This window comes from Dasypus novemcinctus, chromosome 24 (assembly GCF_030445035.2).
Source record: "Dasypus novemcinctus isolate mDasNov1 chromosome 24, mDasNov1.1.hap2, whole genome shotgun sequence".
Classification (NCBI taxonomy): domain Eukaryota; kingdom Metazoa; phylum Chordata; class Mammalia; order Cingulata; family Dasypodidae; genus Dasypus; species Dasypus novemcinctus.
In genome coordinates this window covers 13,832,635-13,846,884 of record NC_080696.1, presented here as the reverse complement: position 1 = coordinate 13,846,884, position 14,250 = coordinate 13,832,635, and the positions used below count along the sequence as shown (strand labels likewise).

The 14,250-nt window shown below is 36.4% G+C and overlaps 1 protein-coding gene across 4 annotated transcripts in view; it reads right to left on the bottom strand.

Annotated features, from left to right (window-relative positions):
- Nucleotides 1-14,250, bottom strand: part of MACROD2 (mono-ADP ribosylhydrolase 2) — a 2,160,736-nt gene that overhangs the window by 754,874 nt on the left and 1,391,612 nt on the right. The window lies entirely within an intron of this gene.

The following is a 14,250-nucleotide window of genomic DNA, read 5'->3' as shown; positions in this document are numbered from 1 at the left end:
TATAAAATACTCTATTGATTCAAATTCCACATGGCCAATTGACTCTCACCAGAGTGATTTAATGGATGTTTTTACCCAACTTTTTTGGCGGTACCTTATCTGTTGTTGCAACTAACAAACAAGTATAATTCTGACATGAATAATGGTTGATATTTTCATTTACCAATGAAAGCAAAATAATAATGAAGCAAGTCAGAATTTCACTTCTCAATGAGGAGAATGCCTTTTCATTGAAATGGACAATCGTTTTGAAATGCTAGAAAAACATTTAATTCTTCAATTTTTGTGCCATTCATAATGTGACAGTTACAGGCAAGACATACTTTTAAGTTTAGTCTGCATTATTTACATTTACTTAATTACTTTCTTAGGTGGAAACTATCAACAAACAATAAATCAAGCCCTGATTGATAGTATTTGCCAATCTCTGTAGCATAAACACCTCCATGGCTAATTTCAAGCCACCAATATAATGTCACCAAAAACATAGTTGAGAAGAGATGTGTGATAACACTCCATTATATATATATATACACAGAATTTCCAAAACAGATAGAATACACATAATCTCAAGAACACAGATAATAGTAAAATACAATTTTGCATATTTATTATCTTTGCTTTTAATATAACTTGGTAAATGTACATTTATATAAATTAATTTTTAATAATGGCACACCAATGGCTACCTTAAATAAAAATAACAACTCTCCAAACCATCTCTTCATCTCCACTTTTCTGACTCAATTTCCTCTCTGTGGGTGAGGCATTTTTATACTCATCCACCTGATTCCCAAGCCTACTTTGAAACATTTTTTTCATCTTAGTCACTTTTTAAAGTAATGTTCCCCAACTAAAATAAAACCTTCATTATAAAATACTGCTACAGAAATAAATTAAGACAAGCTCAGATAGTGGTAAGTCCTCCGTCGATACATTTTTTTAAGTTATGGTGTGATAAGGAACAAAAGAGGGGGTGATTATTTAGAAACTGTTGTCAGAGAAGACCTCGTTGAAGACAGCCTTTCAAGCTGAGACCTAAATTATGAGAAGGGACCAAGCAGGTGAAGAGCTGAAGGAAAGGTTTCCAGGAAAGAAGGACTAGCAGAAACCCCACAACAGGATGTTCAATCTGTTCCCCAAAGTACCTTGAACATGGCAAGTGCTATTGTGAGAAAAGAAAAGATTGCACAAATAGGCTGGACCATATCATACAGGACCTTGTATTCATTGTAAGAGATTTGGACTTTATTCTGTGTGTCATGGGAAGCTCTTGGAGGGTTTTAACGGAGAGAGTGACAGAACCAATTTACATTTTTAAAAGTTTTTCGTACTGTTGTCTAAAGAATTGATTAGAGGAAGGCATGAGCAGAAGCTAAGTGACTAACTAGGAGTTCTTGCATGAAATGTCAAAAGATAATGACAACATAACATAAACTAGAATGTTGACAGTGAAGATAGAAAGGAGCTGACAAAATTGACACATATCTTCCGGGCAAAACTAAAATAAATTGCAGATGGATTGGATGTGAGGAGTGGTAGAAAGGGTAAAAACAAGATGCTTTTCAGATGTCTAGGACTGAAACTTGAAAAATTGATTGGCTGTAGTACCATTTGTTGAAATTTGGACAAATGTAGTTGGAGTACGAGAAACATTGGAGAAAACAAGACTATAAAGTTGATATGCCAGGATGATGCCAAGATAAATGCCAAGAGGAAATGTCAAGTAGAGAGAGGGCTATAGCTGGTCAAACCATGTGAAATTGTCAGTTTCATAGACCAAAAGTTGATCAAACATTGGCAATTTCATGCAGATTAATTTAATGTGCATTTGAAGTCCAGTGGAAAGGCGAGCCCTATATGAAGATGCTCTCCAATCATGAAGGTTACGTAACCGTTAGGTGGTATATAGATTATAAACATAAAATATCATGTGATTGTAGTTTATCACAGTATTGTTTATAAAACTTCATATATAAACAGACTCCTTTGATATAATGCATCAGACTATGAGAATTCAACATCTACAAAGAGTTTCCTTTAATACCCTACTTCAGCTTACATTTCAGAGGCCCAATTTTGAACGCACATGTTTCAGTGTCGGCTGAGTGCCATGAAGCCAGAGTCACCATGTGGTCACCGTTGCAGTTTTATAGCTGGTACATGTGCTAAATTCGCCAATCAGGGTACCGGTTGGTATTTTGACAGCTTGTAATAGACATAATACCATGCATCATTTTGTGACTTTTTTTTTTCATTTTCTAGCAATTTTACTGTTGTCTTTGGGTTTTATTTGCATTAAAACTTCAAGTATATAAAAATCAATTATCACATATGCTTTGTTAACTGTCAAGGTTATGGGGTATCATTAATTTTGCTAATTAAGCACTTGACTTAGAAGAATTTACCCTGAGATAGTTTATTTCTTCATTCCAGAAACAAATTACCCTCTCAAACCAAAGGAAGACTATGTGATAATTGACATTAACAAACGATATGATATAATATTCATTATTTTTATAAATGATATAATAATGGACTTTATTATAATATAAATGAATGCATAACATATAAATGCAAGATATATAATCATCAGTATCGTTGCCCCAGTGTATTCAATAAGTCATAAATCCTCTCGATTGTTCCTTTAAAGCATCTCTGGCACTTGCTCTCATCTTTTCCTTCTTCCCCACCGTTTCTCTTGCATAGTCATTATTCCTTTTGCCAGGGTTACCAAAACTGCCCTCTAGTGGCTCTCCCCTCCTCCCCTCTCCCTTCCACCCAGCCTTCCTCCCCTCTATAATCCTGCCCTCCTTTCTTGGCATCATAATGATTAATGAGACCACGTTCATGGCTTCCCACAGACCTCTGTAGAAGGCCGAGCATAGAGTTATAATCGCTCTTCAAAGTCATTGATCCCAATGTGTGTGAAACAATAAAATGTAGAACACTAGTTTTTTTCTACGAGTAAGTTCCTGATGAGTTAAGGGGAAGGCTTCCTTTTTTACCCAGGAGAGGACGGTGGATTAGCAAAAATGTTCCCAATCTGGAAACATGTTAAACTGTGGGCATTTGTGTGTGTGTGTGTGGTATTTCTTAAATGGATCAACTGAATTCACACAGGGAGTACTTAGGTGCTAAGAGATAATGAGGAATCTGAATTCTTTCATGATGGAGGAAATTGTAAAGGTCATGAATTTAAAGGTTTTCTGATTTCGGTTTTTAATTTTATCTGGAGGGAGCAGCCCGCAATGAAGCCCGCAATGAAGCAAACTCGCCTCAACCTGCCACTCCCTCCACATCCCTTTCCTTCACAGAGGTCCATGACTACTGAGAACATCTAGTGCTTTTTACATTGATTAAATGCAACAAACTTAAAAGACCATTAGGAATAAGAATCATGAACCCACAGAAAACTGGGAGTTAAGAGTTGTCAGGATAAGGTGGGTACAGCACTAAACTCAAAGCCACGTAATTGAAGTTTCAGTCCTATATGAGTAACCAGTTTGACCTTGAATAAGTTAATTCACGTCTCTACTTCTCAGTCCCCTCATCTGCAAAACAGAAGTGATCTCAAAGGTCTAATCTAGCATTCAAATTTTATAATTCCCTAATCTCTCATTTGCTGGCTAAAATCAATCCTGTACTAGCAAAGTAGATGGCATTAGTAGTTAAACAAGTGTTTTCTCACAAGCTAAGTGTGCCTTTATGAAAATAGGAGGAGGAGGTCCTCTATAATGCCCACAATTAAGCAATAAGTCTCAGACCAATCTGTTTTGGTTAATATTTCTTCTCTTTTCTTCTCTTGCAGTAAACACTGGTGTAGGCTGCTTTGGTTCTGCATTTTTTTCGCTGCTAAACAGTGTCATAACTTACTGTCTGATTTGTCCTAAAGCCTGCCTCAGCTTTTCACACGATGGTCTCTGGGTTTTATGGAATTTGTGTCTGGGTGATCTGGATGTGGTGCACATGGGTGCTTTGGACATTATGCTGTGCCATCAGAAGGCCTGGACAGACTTGTAGGTGACCCCTGCTACCCCCAACTCCTGGTGGTCAGATCCTCATGTAATCTCATCCCCTTCAGAGCAGGCAGGGCCTCTAATTTACTTCTAACTGATAGAGCCTGCCAAAGATGATGAGGATGCCTTCCTGTGATTACGTTATGCTGCATGGCAAAGTTGATGCGGTGTCCTTCCTGCGTTTATGTTGCATTATATGGAAAAGGTGATGAGATGCCCCTCCCGTGAGACTTGCTCTAGAGCAGGGGTCTTGGTCTTTTTTGTTCCATGGACCCCTTTGCCAGTCAGGTGAAAACCATGGACCCCTTACAAAGTCCCATACTATTTGTTATTTAATAAATATATCACACCCATACCAACACGTCCCTACAAGAATAATGGTTTTTTTTAAAGAAGCAAGCTGCCATGAGCCCTGCAACGACAAGGAAGTTAATTCTGTAAACAACCTAAGTGAGCTTGGCAGCAGACCTCTCCCCAGCCAAGATTCCAGATGAGAACCCAGTCCTGGCCTTGATTATAGCCTTGCAGAGATCCTAGCTAAGTTGTGCCTCATCTCTTGACCTCCAGCAACTATGAAATAAAGAATGTATGTTGTTTTAAGCTGCTAAGTTTGTAGTATTTTATGTGCCAATGGAAAACTAATACAGGGACTAAAGAATTTATTCCATAATCTTCTGGCAAAGTTTTTGGCTGCTGGCTCTCAGTTGTCTGCTCTCTCCAGGAATTGCCTCAGCTGAAAATGCCCACCTCACTCAAGGTCACACCCCCTTCCTGGGGAAGCCCTCATCCAGAGACCTGTCATTGTGGAGGTATAAAGGTGTGGCCCCTTTGCCCCAATGTGGGACAGCCCACCCAGCTCCAGAGGAACCCAAGGGTCCAACTTCTCTCTCGGTCCAATCCTGCTTCTTTCCCCTCCCATCGTAGTTACCCAAAACTTTCCTAAACTCCTAGGCATCAGAAGAATCATAAAATTCTCTAATATTCTGTAAGTCTAGTTTTTATTCTTTACTACCCAATCCAAAAAAGCCATGGCTACATAGTGAGGGACTCCTGTTACAAGTATCAGTAACAATTACTAACAATATTGCCAGTCTCCTACCCCTCTACCCACTGGTTTTGAAGATGGCCCACACATATCTAAATTCTCTGAACTATTACTAAATGGTCTCAAAAAAGTTCCCAGACAAATTAAAGAATACTTAAAAGTCAAAGAGCATTGGGACAGTATTGAGATGAACATATGTTGCTACATATATTCATTCGTTACTGTTGGTAAAAAAGGAGGTAAACAGGATTTGGAAAAAGACAGACCTGGATGTGAATACTTATTGGCTATGTGACCTTCAGAAATTGGCTTACACCTCTGAGTCACAGTTTTATTATCTGTAAAATGGGGATAATACTAGACTCACAGAGTTGTGAGAATAAATTAAATGAGCTAACAAGAAACATGCCCAGCACAGCATTCAATATACAATAGGCATACAATAAGAGCTGGCCTACATCTTCCTTTGTGTCAACTTCTCTCTAAATTTGATTTCCTTTACTTTTCAGGGAACAAAGGAATAAGCAGAAAACCTCCAGAAAGGTCTCAGATCAACTTCTGGTTAACTCAGTTCAGAAGGAGCGGAGCATCATCTGGCACAGGTGACTTTAGTATTCATTTTAATAAACTCACACATTTGGCTGGTGCTATGGTTCTGCAATGGATAAATCTTGGCGTACTGAGGTTTTTCCCAAGGTCATTATCATTCTAGATTCATAATTAGCAGCTGCCTTACCAAATTACCGCACAATTAGAACACCTGAGTCTTTCTTGGAGCTCTTTCCATTAAAACACTGGCTGAGATTGGCAAGACTTAATATCACCACCTTTTTTGGCCCAAATCAATAGTGCAATATTTGGCACCATATATGGAAAAAGTTCCAGGTCCCAGACATCCCATAATTTCTATCAGTAATCTATATAACTCTATTATGTCGATAAGTGTTCTGATACTGGGTAGACCAATAGATTTAAAGTAATAACTTGAGAAACAATTAATAGACCTTCTGAGTTAGATAATATATTGTTATGAAGATGAACGATTTATATGGACAGTTGAAATATTTACTTGTATGACAGAAGCCTGGAATATTTTACAGAGAGTATGCAAGTGTAGGCAGTAGCTGATGGAAATTGATACAATGCCAGCCCATTTCCTGAATAAGCAAATACCTTCTTTTAAGTTGTGAACCCATCCATTCTCATTCAGATACAACTGTGTTGGTATCCATTTTGTACTAGTATGGAGGAAAACCATATACTTTACATGGTAACTAACTCCTCAAGGAAAACAATATGCTCTGCAGCAGAACAAAGTGATTAGTAAATATACTGGCCAATTCTCTGACTTGAATCTCCAGTGGTTATAAATGCAATCAATGCAGTGTGTGTGTGTATGTGTGTATTTATATGTGTATATTGGGAGTGTGGGTAGGTTCAAGATAGGGAGTTGGAAGGGTCTTTTTCTTGCTCCAGAAAAGTGAAACTGTGTTGTTTTTGAAATAGAGTCCCCAAAGATGAATTACATCAGTTATCTGTACAGGCTGAAAATACAACTGTATAAAGGAAAGTTCCATGAGCCCAGGGAAAACTGGGACCAGGAATAGCCATCATCCCTTCTTCAAATGAATCTGAAGCATAAGGCAAATATGTATAGTAATAGATATTTCTGTTTGCAAATGTATTTGATACAAGTGTAAAATATGAAAGAGAATTTAGAAGCAATGAAAGACAGAGTTAGAAGAGCTCCAAGAAGAACAAAGAGAATGGGAGAAAGACAAGAGTGTCTGTACATTTTCCAGAATTTAAGAAAGAAAAGAGTACTCATTTGAGGGGTAAGGGAGACACATGAACACCAAAAGGATAAATAAAAGCAAATCTATATATTTAAAAATGAAGTTAAACCGTATACATTTAAAATATAAAAGGACGTGAACAAATACCAAGAAATACACTACAAATATTCACAAAGGAAATACATGAAATTACACATAAGTATACAATGTTCATAGATTGGCAGACTCAGTTTCAGAAAGATGTAAATTCTCATCAAATTAACCTATAAATTCCATGGCACTTCAATAAAAATCTCAACAGAATTTTCTTAGAAATGACAATTAAACCAATAATTCATCTGGAAGAGGAAATGTCAAGAATATTCAAATCAGTATTGAGAATGATAAATGATATATCTTATAATCACATATATTCGTGGTTTTGCCCTTATAGAGATTAAGATTATAAAGGCAGTTTAGATTTGGAACAGAGGTAGATCAAGGGTTCAAAAAGAGATAATAGAAATAGAATTGTACATTTATGGTAATGTGGCCTACCAAGGAGATAGCATGATAGAAATGAGGAAATACTGCTGAAAAAATTGAAAAGCCCTAAGGAAAATAAAATTAAATAAACTCGAATACATTTCAGATGGATTAGAGGCCTAAATATGAATAGGAATATTTTAACAGTTTTACAAGATTTGATAGGAAAATAATTTTATAAAATGTAATATGGATGTCTTTTAAAAATAAGATGTGGATGACAAAAGCCATAAGGAAAAAGACCAGTACTTTATATCAGAGTAATATTAAAATGTATTAAAAATTAAATGTGATAAAAATTAAAATTTCCATGAACAAAGATTAAAGCAACTTAAGTCTGGGACAAAAATATCATCAACATACATAATTGACAAAAAAATTTACACCAAATATATAAAGAACTACTTAATATCAGGAAAAATGCATTACCTCACTAGAGAAAAAAATGAGTAATGTATGTTAAGAGAAATTCATAGGAAAGAAACTCAAATGGAAAATAAAGTTGAAAAAATGTTTGGTTTCACTAGTAATCAGGGCACTGTACATTAAAACAGTGATGAGATGTTATTTCATACTCATTTGAAAGGAAAAATATCCCTATGGGGTATAGATAAAAACGAATGCTCACACACTGCTAGTTAGAATGTAAACAAAAACAGTTTCTTTGGATACTAATTTGGCATTTATGAATAGAGTTTAAGGTGTGCACACTCTGAGGATTAAGTACACCTCTAGCAATTTCACTAGCCTAGATTAACCCTTGAACATGTGGTCAAGAATGTTCATTACAATGTTGTTTGTCATGGCAAGAGTATGGGAGTCACTTTAATAGTTTTCTATAGAAGTGAAATAAATTAATTAAATGTGATATTCAAAATATGAAACTATAATTTAGTTGCATACCTAGCAAAAATTTAATTGCATATCTAGCAACTAAAATGAATGAACTGGAATCTATAAACATCAACACAGAAATCAAGATATAATGTCAAATGAGAAAACAAGATATTGATCAATGATAACGGTATATGTGAAAAGTTTCAAAAACACACCATTAATATTAATGCAATCTACGGAATTTCCTATAAGTGGTGTCAATTGATTCTGGGACCATAAGATTTGAAAACCACTAATCTAATATCTTATATTGAAAGGCAAACTGGGAGGAAGAGCCTAGCCATTCACCAAAGTACAGTAGTCTGTTCAGGTTTCCAAAATTAACAAGGTTGAGCAGTGAAATAAAATGGAGAGACACAAAATCTCAGCATTCTTTTCTTGTTCTGTTCTGTTTTGTTTTGTGTGATTTAAGAATAATATAAAAATCACTGAAAGATTTTAAAAGGTGACTTGGGCACTGACAATTGAACCAAGTGGCCTGTGGATGAAAGTTATTATCAGCAATAAAAAAATACATATATTTCTCTACTACATACTACTGAGCCTAACAAAGACCTTCCCTTTAATTGCAGTCAAAATTTAAGACAATATGCACAAGAGAAGATAGTGGGGTAGGGAGCTCCAGGATTCAGGCCTTCCACCAAAAACAACTATTAAACAGGCAGGAACCATCTGAAACAACTATTTTGAAACTCCAGAAGCTAGAAGAACATTGTTAAGTATCCAGGCAGAGCAGGAGAAAGCAGCTGATAAATTATGGTAGAGAATGGTAAATTACTCTTTCTGCACAGATGCTACCAGCACCCCACCCTCTTAGGGCAGACTGCTACGGAGTCCAGTCCCGGGCTAGATGCTGATGACAGAAAGGAACATAAAATCCTCTTCCCAAGAACAGGGGTGGGCACAACTGATCACCAATGACGGCTTTTGATTAGCAAATTCAGATCACTAGCAGACTGACTCTGAGGGCAGCTATTATTTCAACCCATCCTGGGCAAAGGCAGTGGCAGCCATTGCTTGACCCTGCCCTGGACAAGAGTGGTGGCAGCTATTGTTTCAACCCAACCCTATGGGACAGTGGCAGTAAACACTTAAAGATGCTGTGCTTCATCAGGACTGTAGGGGACAGGTACCGAAGGACTGCATTTGCTGGGCAGGCCAGGATAGCTCACCTTTGGGTGGCTTTTGGAGAAGCTGCTGGCACCCTACCTGATCCCCTCCACGGTGCACTTTGGAGCCTACCTGTGCCCCCTTTGTGAGTCCCTGACCCTGTTTTTTGTTGGGAAAATCCTCTCCAGTACATCCTTCACCCAGAATTTGCTCTCTGGGTAAAAGCAGCTTGAGACAATAAAAGGAGTGTTAAAAAAAAAACCCAGAAACTATAAAGCTGTACAATTAGGACAAAGGCCTACAAACTTCAAACACCCAGGAGAGGGAGGTCTGTTTTCTGGGAAACAGAGTGGACAACCAAACTCCTATACACAGGGGATCTACAAAACAACTAACAAGCAAAAGTTTACAAAAAACCACAGGCCCGGAAAGACAGCAAAACCCCTGCACACTGCATTGACCTTGGGTAAGCCTTCCTAGTAAGGGGACTGAAGGTCAAGAAAGCATCTGTACAAAACAAAGAAACAGACATCTCTGGGAATAACTCCCAGAGTTCACATTTTGAAATATTAAAATGTATGTGCAAGGAAAGAATACAAGACAGACAAAGAAATAGGAAATGATGGCCCATCCAAAGGAAGAGGATAAAAACCCAGAAAACATTTTAAATGTTCACATAAGAATGTGAACATTAAAAAAAAAAGATCTTAAAATGCTCAAGGAAATTAAGGAAAATGCAGAGAACAAACTAAAGGATATCAGGAAAACAATAAATGAACAAAATGAAAATCTTAGTAAACAGTTAAAAAATTTTTAAAAGGAACCAAACAGAACCCCTGGACTTGAAGACCACAACCTATATTTACTCAAGAAGAAAGAAGATCTCAACAAATAAATTATGAGTAAAGAGATTGAATCTATATTCAAAATCTTCCTAACAAAGAAAAGTACCATACCGATGACTTCAGAGGGGAAGTCTACTAAACATTCCAAGAAGACAACTCCATTCTGCTCAAATTCTTCCACAAAATTAAAGAGCAAAGAAAACTCCCAAACTCATTCTGAGGCCAGCATCACCCTCATACCTATGCTAAATAAAATACCACAAGAAAAGAAAATTGTAGACCCATACCTCTTATGGATACAGATGCAAACATCCACATCAAAACACTAGCGAACCAAATCCAACAGCATATTTACGAATTGCACATCATGATTAAGTGGGATTAACACTGGTATGCCAGGTTGGTACAACAGAAGAAAATCAATTAATGTAATTGATTGTAATAGAATGAGGGGGGAAAAACACAGGATCATCTCAGTTGATGCAGAAAAGGCATTTGATAAAATCCAGGAACCTTCATGATACAAACACTTGGAACACTAGGATTAGAAGGAAACTTCCTCAGCTTGATAGAAAGGCATATATAAAAAACCCCTCAGCTAATACGCTACTTAATAGTGAAAGACTGAAAGTTTTTTCCTCTAAGATCAGGCACAAGACAAGGAAGCCCCCTTCATCACTGGTATTCAACATTGTACTGGAAGTTCTTACCTGAGCAATTAGGCAAGACAAAGAAAAGCCATCCAAGTCAGAAAAGAAATAAGACTTCCTATTTGCAGATAACTTTATCTTATATACAGAAAATCCTGAAAAATCCACAACAAAGTTCCTAGCACACAAGAAAAATGAATTCAGCATAGTGGTGAGATACAAAATTAACACCCAAAAGTCAGTAGTGCTTACATACACAAGCAATGAAGAACTGGGAAAAAGATTCAGGAAAATAATTCACTCAAAATAGCAACTAAAAGAATCAAATATCTAGGAATAAATCTAATCAAGGATATAAAGGACATGTACAGAGAAAACTACAAAACAGTGCTAAAATAAATCAAAGTAAACCTTAATAAATGGAAAGCCATTCCATGTAAATTGACTGGAAGACAACATATCATTAAGATGTCAATGCTACCCTAAGCAATATATTGATTCAATGTAATCTCCATCAAAATTGCAAAAATCATCTTTACAGAAATGGAAAAGCCAATGTAGCAATTTGATTTGGTTCATGAATTCCAAAAATAGATATTGAATTATGTTTGTGAACTGATCTATACCTATGCATGATTAAATTAAGATTACAGCTTTTGATTGTTTCCCACCAAGGTGTGGGGACTCAAAGATAAAAGACATGTCAAAGGACAGAGTTGGAGTTTTGATGCTGGAGTCTTGAGCTGGAGCCCCAGGAAGGAAACACATAGAGGAGCTTGATTGTGAGGAAAGGGAGAAGGGCCTGGAAAGAGAAACAAGTCATTTGCCTAATAGATTACAGTTGGCCTTGTGGAGAGAGGCAAAGCCTAGAGAATTTCATAGTCTACAGTTGACCTTGTGGAGAAAACAGATGAGCTGAGCCCAGAGAGAAATGAATCCTGGGAAGAGAGGAACCCAGGAACCCTGAACTCTGGCAGATGTTGGCAGCCATCTTGCTCAAACACGTGGCAAAAGACTTTGGTGAAGGAAGTAACTTAAGCTTTATGGCTTGGTAACTGTAAGCTTCTACCCCAAATAATACCCTTTATAAAAACCAACCAATTTCTGGTATTTTGCATCAGCACCCCTTTGGCTGACTAATACAACCAATCATCAAATTTATATGGAAGGGTAAGGGGCCTGGAATAGCTAAAACTATTTTGGAAAAGAAGCATGAAGTTGGATGACTCCCGCTTCCTGGTCTTATTACAAAGCCACAGTAAGCAAGACAACATGGTACTAGCTGAAGGATAGGCATGATATCAATGAAATCTAACAGCTAACTGAAAGCTCAGAAATCACTTCTTCCACTTATGATCAACTGATTTTTGACAAGATGGCAAGGACCACTCAACTGGGAAAGAACAAATGGAGATGGGAAAACTGGATCTCCATTTGAAAAAAAAATAAAATAAAGGAGGACTGCTACCTCACATCATATCCAAAAATCAACTGAAAATGTATCAAAGACCTACATATAAGTGCTAGATCTATCAAACTCTTAGAAGAAAATGTAAGGAAGCATCTTCAGGATCTTGTGTTAGTCAAGATAGACTTTATACCCCAAAGCATAAGCAACAAAATAAAAAATAAATAAATGGGACCTCATCAAAATTTAAAACTTTTGTGCCTCAAAGGACTTTATCATGAAAGTAAAATGACCAACCTACATAATGAGAGAACTATTTGGAAAACACATATCTAATAAAGTTTTAATATTCAGAATAAAGAAATCCTTCAACTTAACAATGAAAAGACAAAAAATAAATACAAAGATGAAAAAAATTTTAAATGGGCAAGCATCTCTCCAAAGCCAGGCACATGAAAAGATGCTCAACATCATTAGCCATCAGGGAAGTGCAAATCAAAACCACAGTGAGATACCATTTCACATCCATTAGAATGGCTATTTAAAACAAAAACAACTGAAAAGAACAGGTGTTGGAGAGGTTGCCAAGAACATTGCCAGTAGTAATGTAAAAGAGTTCATCATCTGTGGAAGACAGTTTGGCAGTTCCTCAGGGACTAAATATAGAACTACCATATGACCCAGCAATCTCACCACTAGATATATACCGAAAAGATTTGAAAGCAGGTACTCAAACATATATTTGCACATGGAGGTTCACAGCAATATTATTCACAATTGCCAAAAGATCAAAGTACCCCAAGTATATAGCAACCAATGAACAGATGTAGAAAATATGGAATTCACATACAATGGAATATTATTCAGCCATAAAAAGGAATGAAATCCTGATGTATGGACAACATGGCTGAACCTTGATTCATGTTCTGTGAAATAACCCACACACAGAAGGCCAAATATCGATCACCTCACTGATTTGAAACAATTGGAATAAGAAAACTCATAGAGTCAGAATCTAAAATAGCGTGGGGATAGGGATGGGGAGTTAAGGCTTAAAATGTACAGGGTTCCTATCTGGAATGATGGAAATGTTTAGGCATTGGATCGTGGTGATGGTAGCACAACATTGTGAATGCAATTAATAGCACAGAACTTTATATCTGAATATGATTAAAAGGGCAAAGGTTAGATTGTACATATTTTATGTTTTTAAAAATCCATGAACTACATTACACAAACAAGGAACACTTAAACTCTGGGCTTCAATTAATAGTACAATTATAAAAATGTGCAATCATTAAGCGCAATAAATGTTCCATTCCAATGAAAGGTGGTAGTGGTGGTGGTTTATGGGAATCCTGTATTTTATGCACGATTGCACTGTAAACCCACAACTTCCCTAATGAAATCAAATAAATAAAAACGAATTTTAAAAATAATTTTAAAATTAGAAAGAGAATATGGACATACAGGTTTCATTTGCTTTGGCCTCCAGGGAGTTCAGAGACTAACTATAATGCAAATTATAATAAATTTTGTCCATTCTCTTGGTTACCATCCTGACTTGACCTTATTTATTTATTTATTTTTGCCTATATGCTCATTTTCAGTCTTTAGTCTAGATTTTTAAAAACAGGTCTGGGACTTTTTTCCAGTAAATGGTTTTGAATTATTTTCAGAAAGGATTATGTGTATAAATAAATAAGACTTCATTAGTTCCACAATTTTCATTCTAGTCTCCCAATCTCATGTAGTGGTCATTTTATAATTATTTGTATATATTACATTTACTTCTTTGTCAACATTAATAAGAATTCTGGGTGGTATTTCAATTTTTGTTTCCCTGTTAGATAAATTGATCAGAATTCCAGTCACCCATATAATAAAGGAAGTAAGACTTAATTGGGCTGTAGATGCTTCAGAGGAGATTTAAAGATCCTTCTCTTCTTTATCAG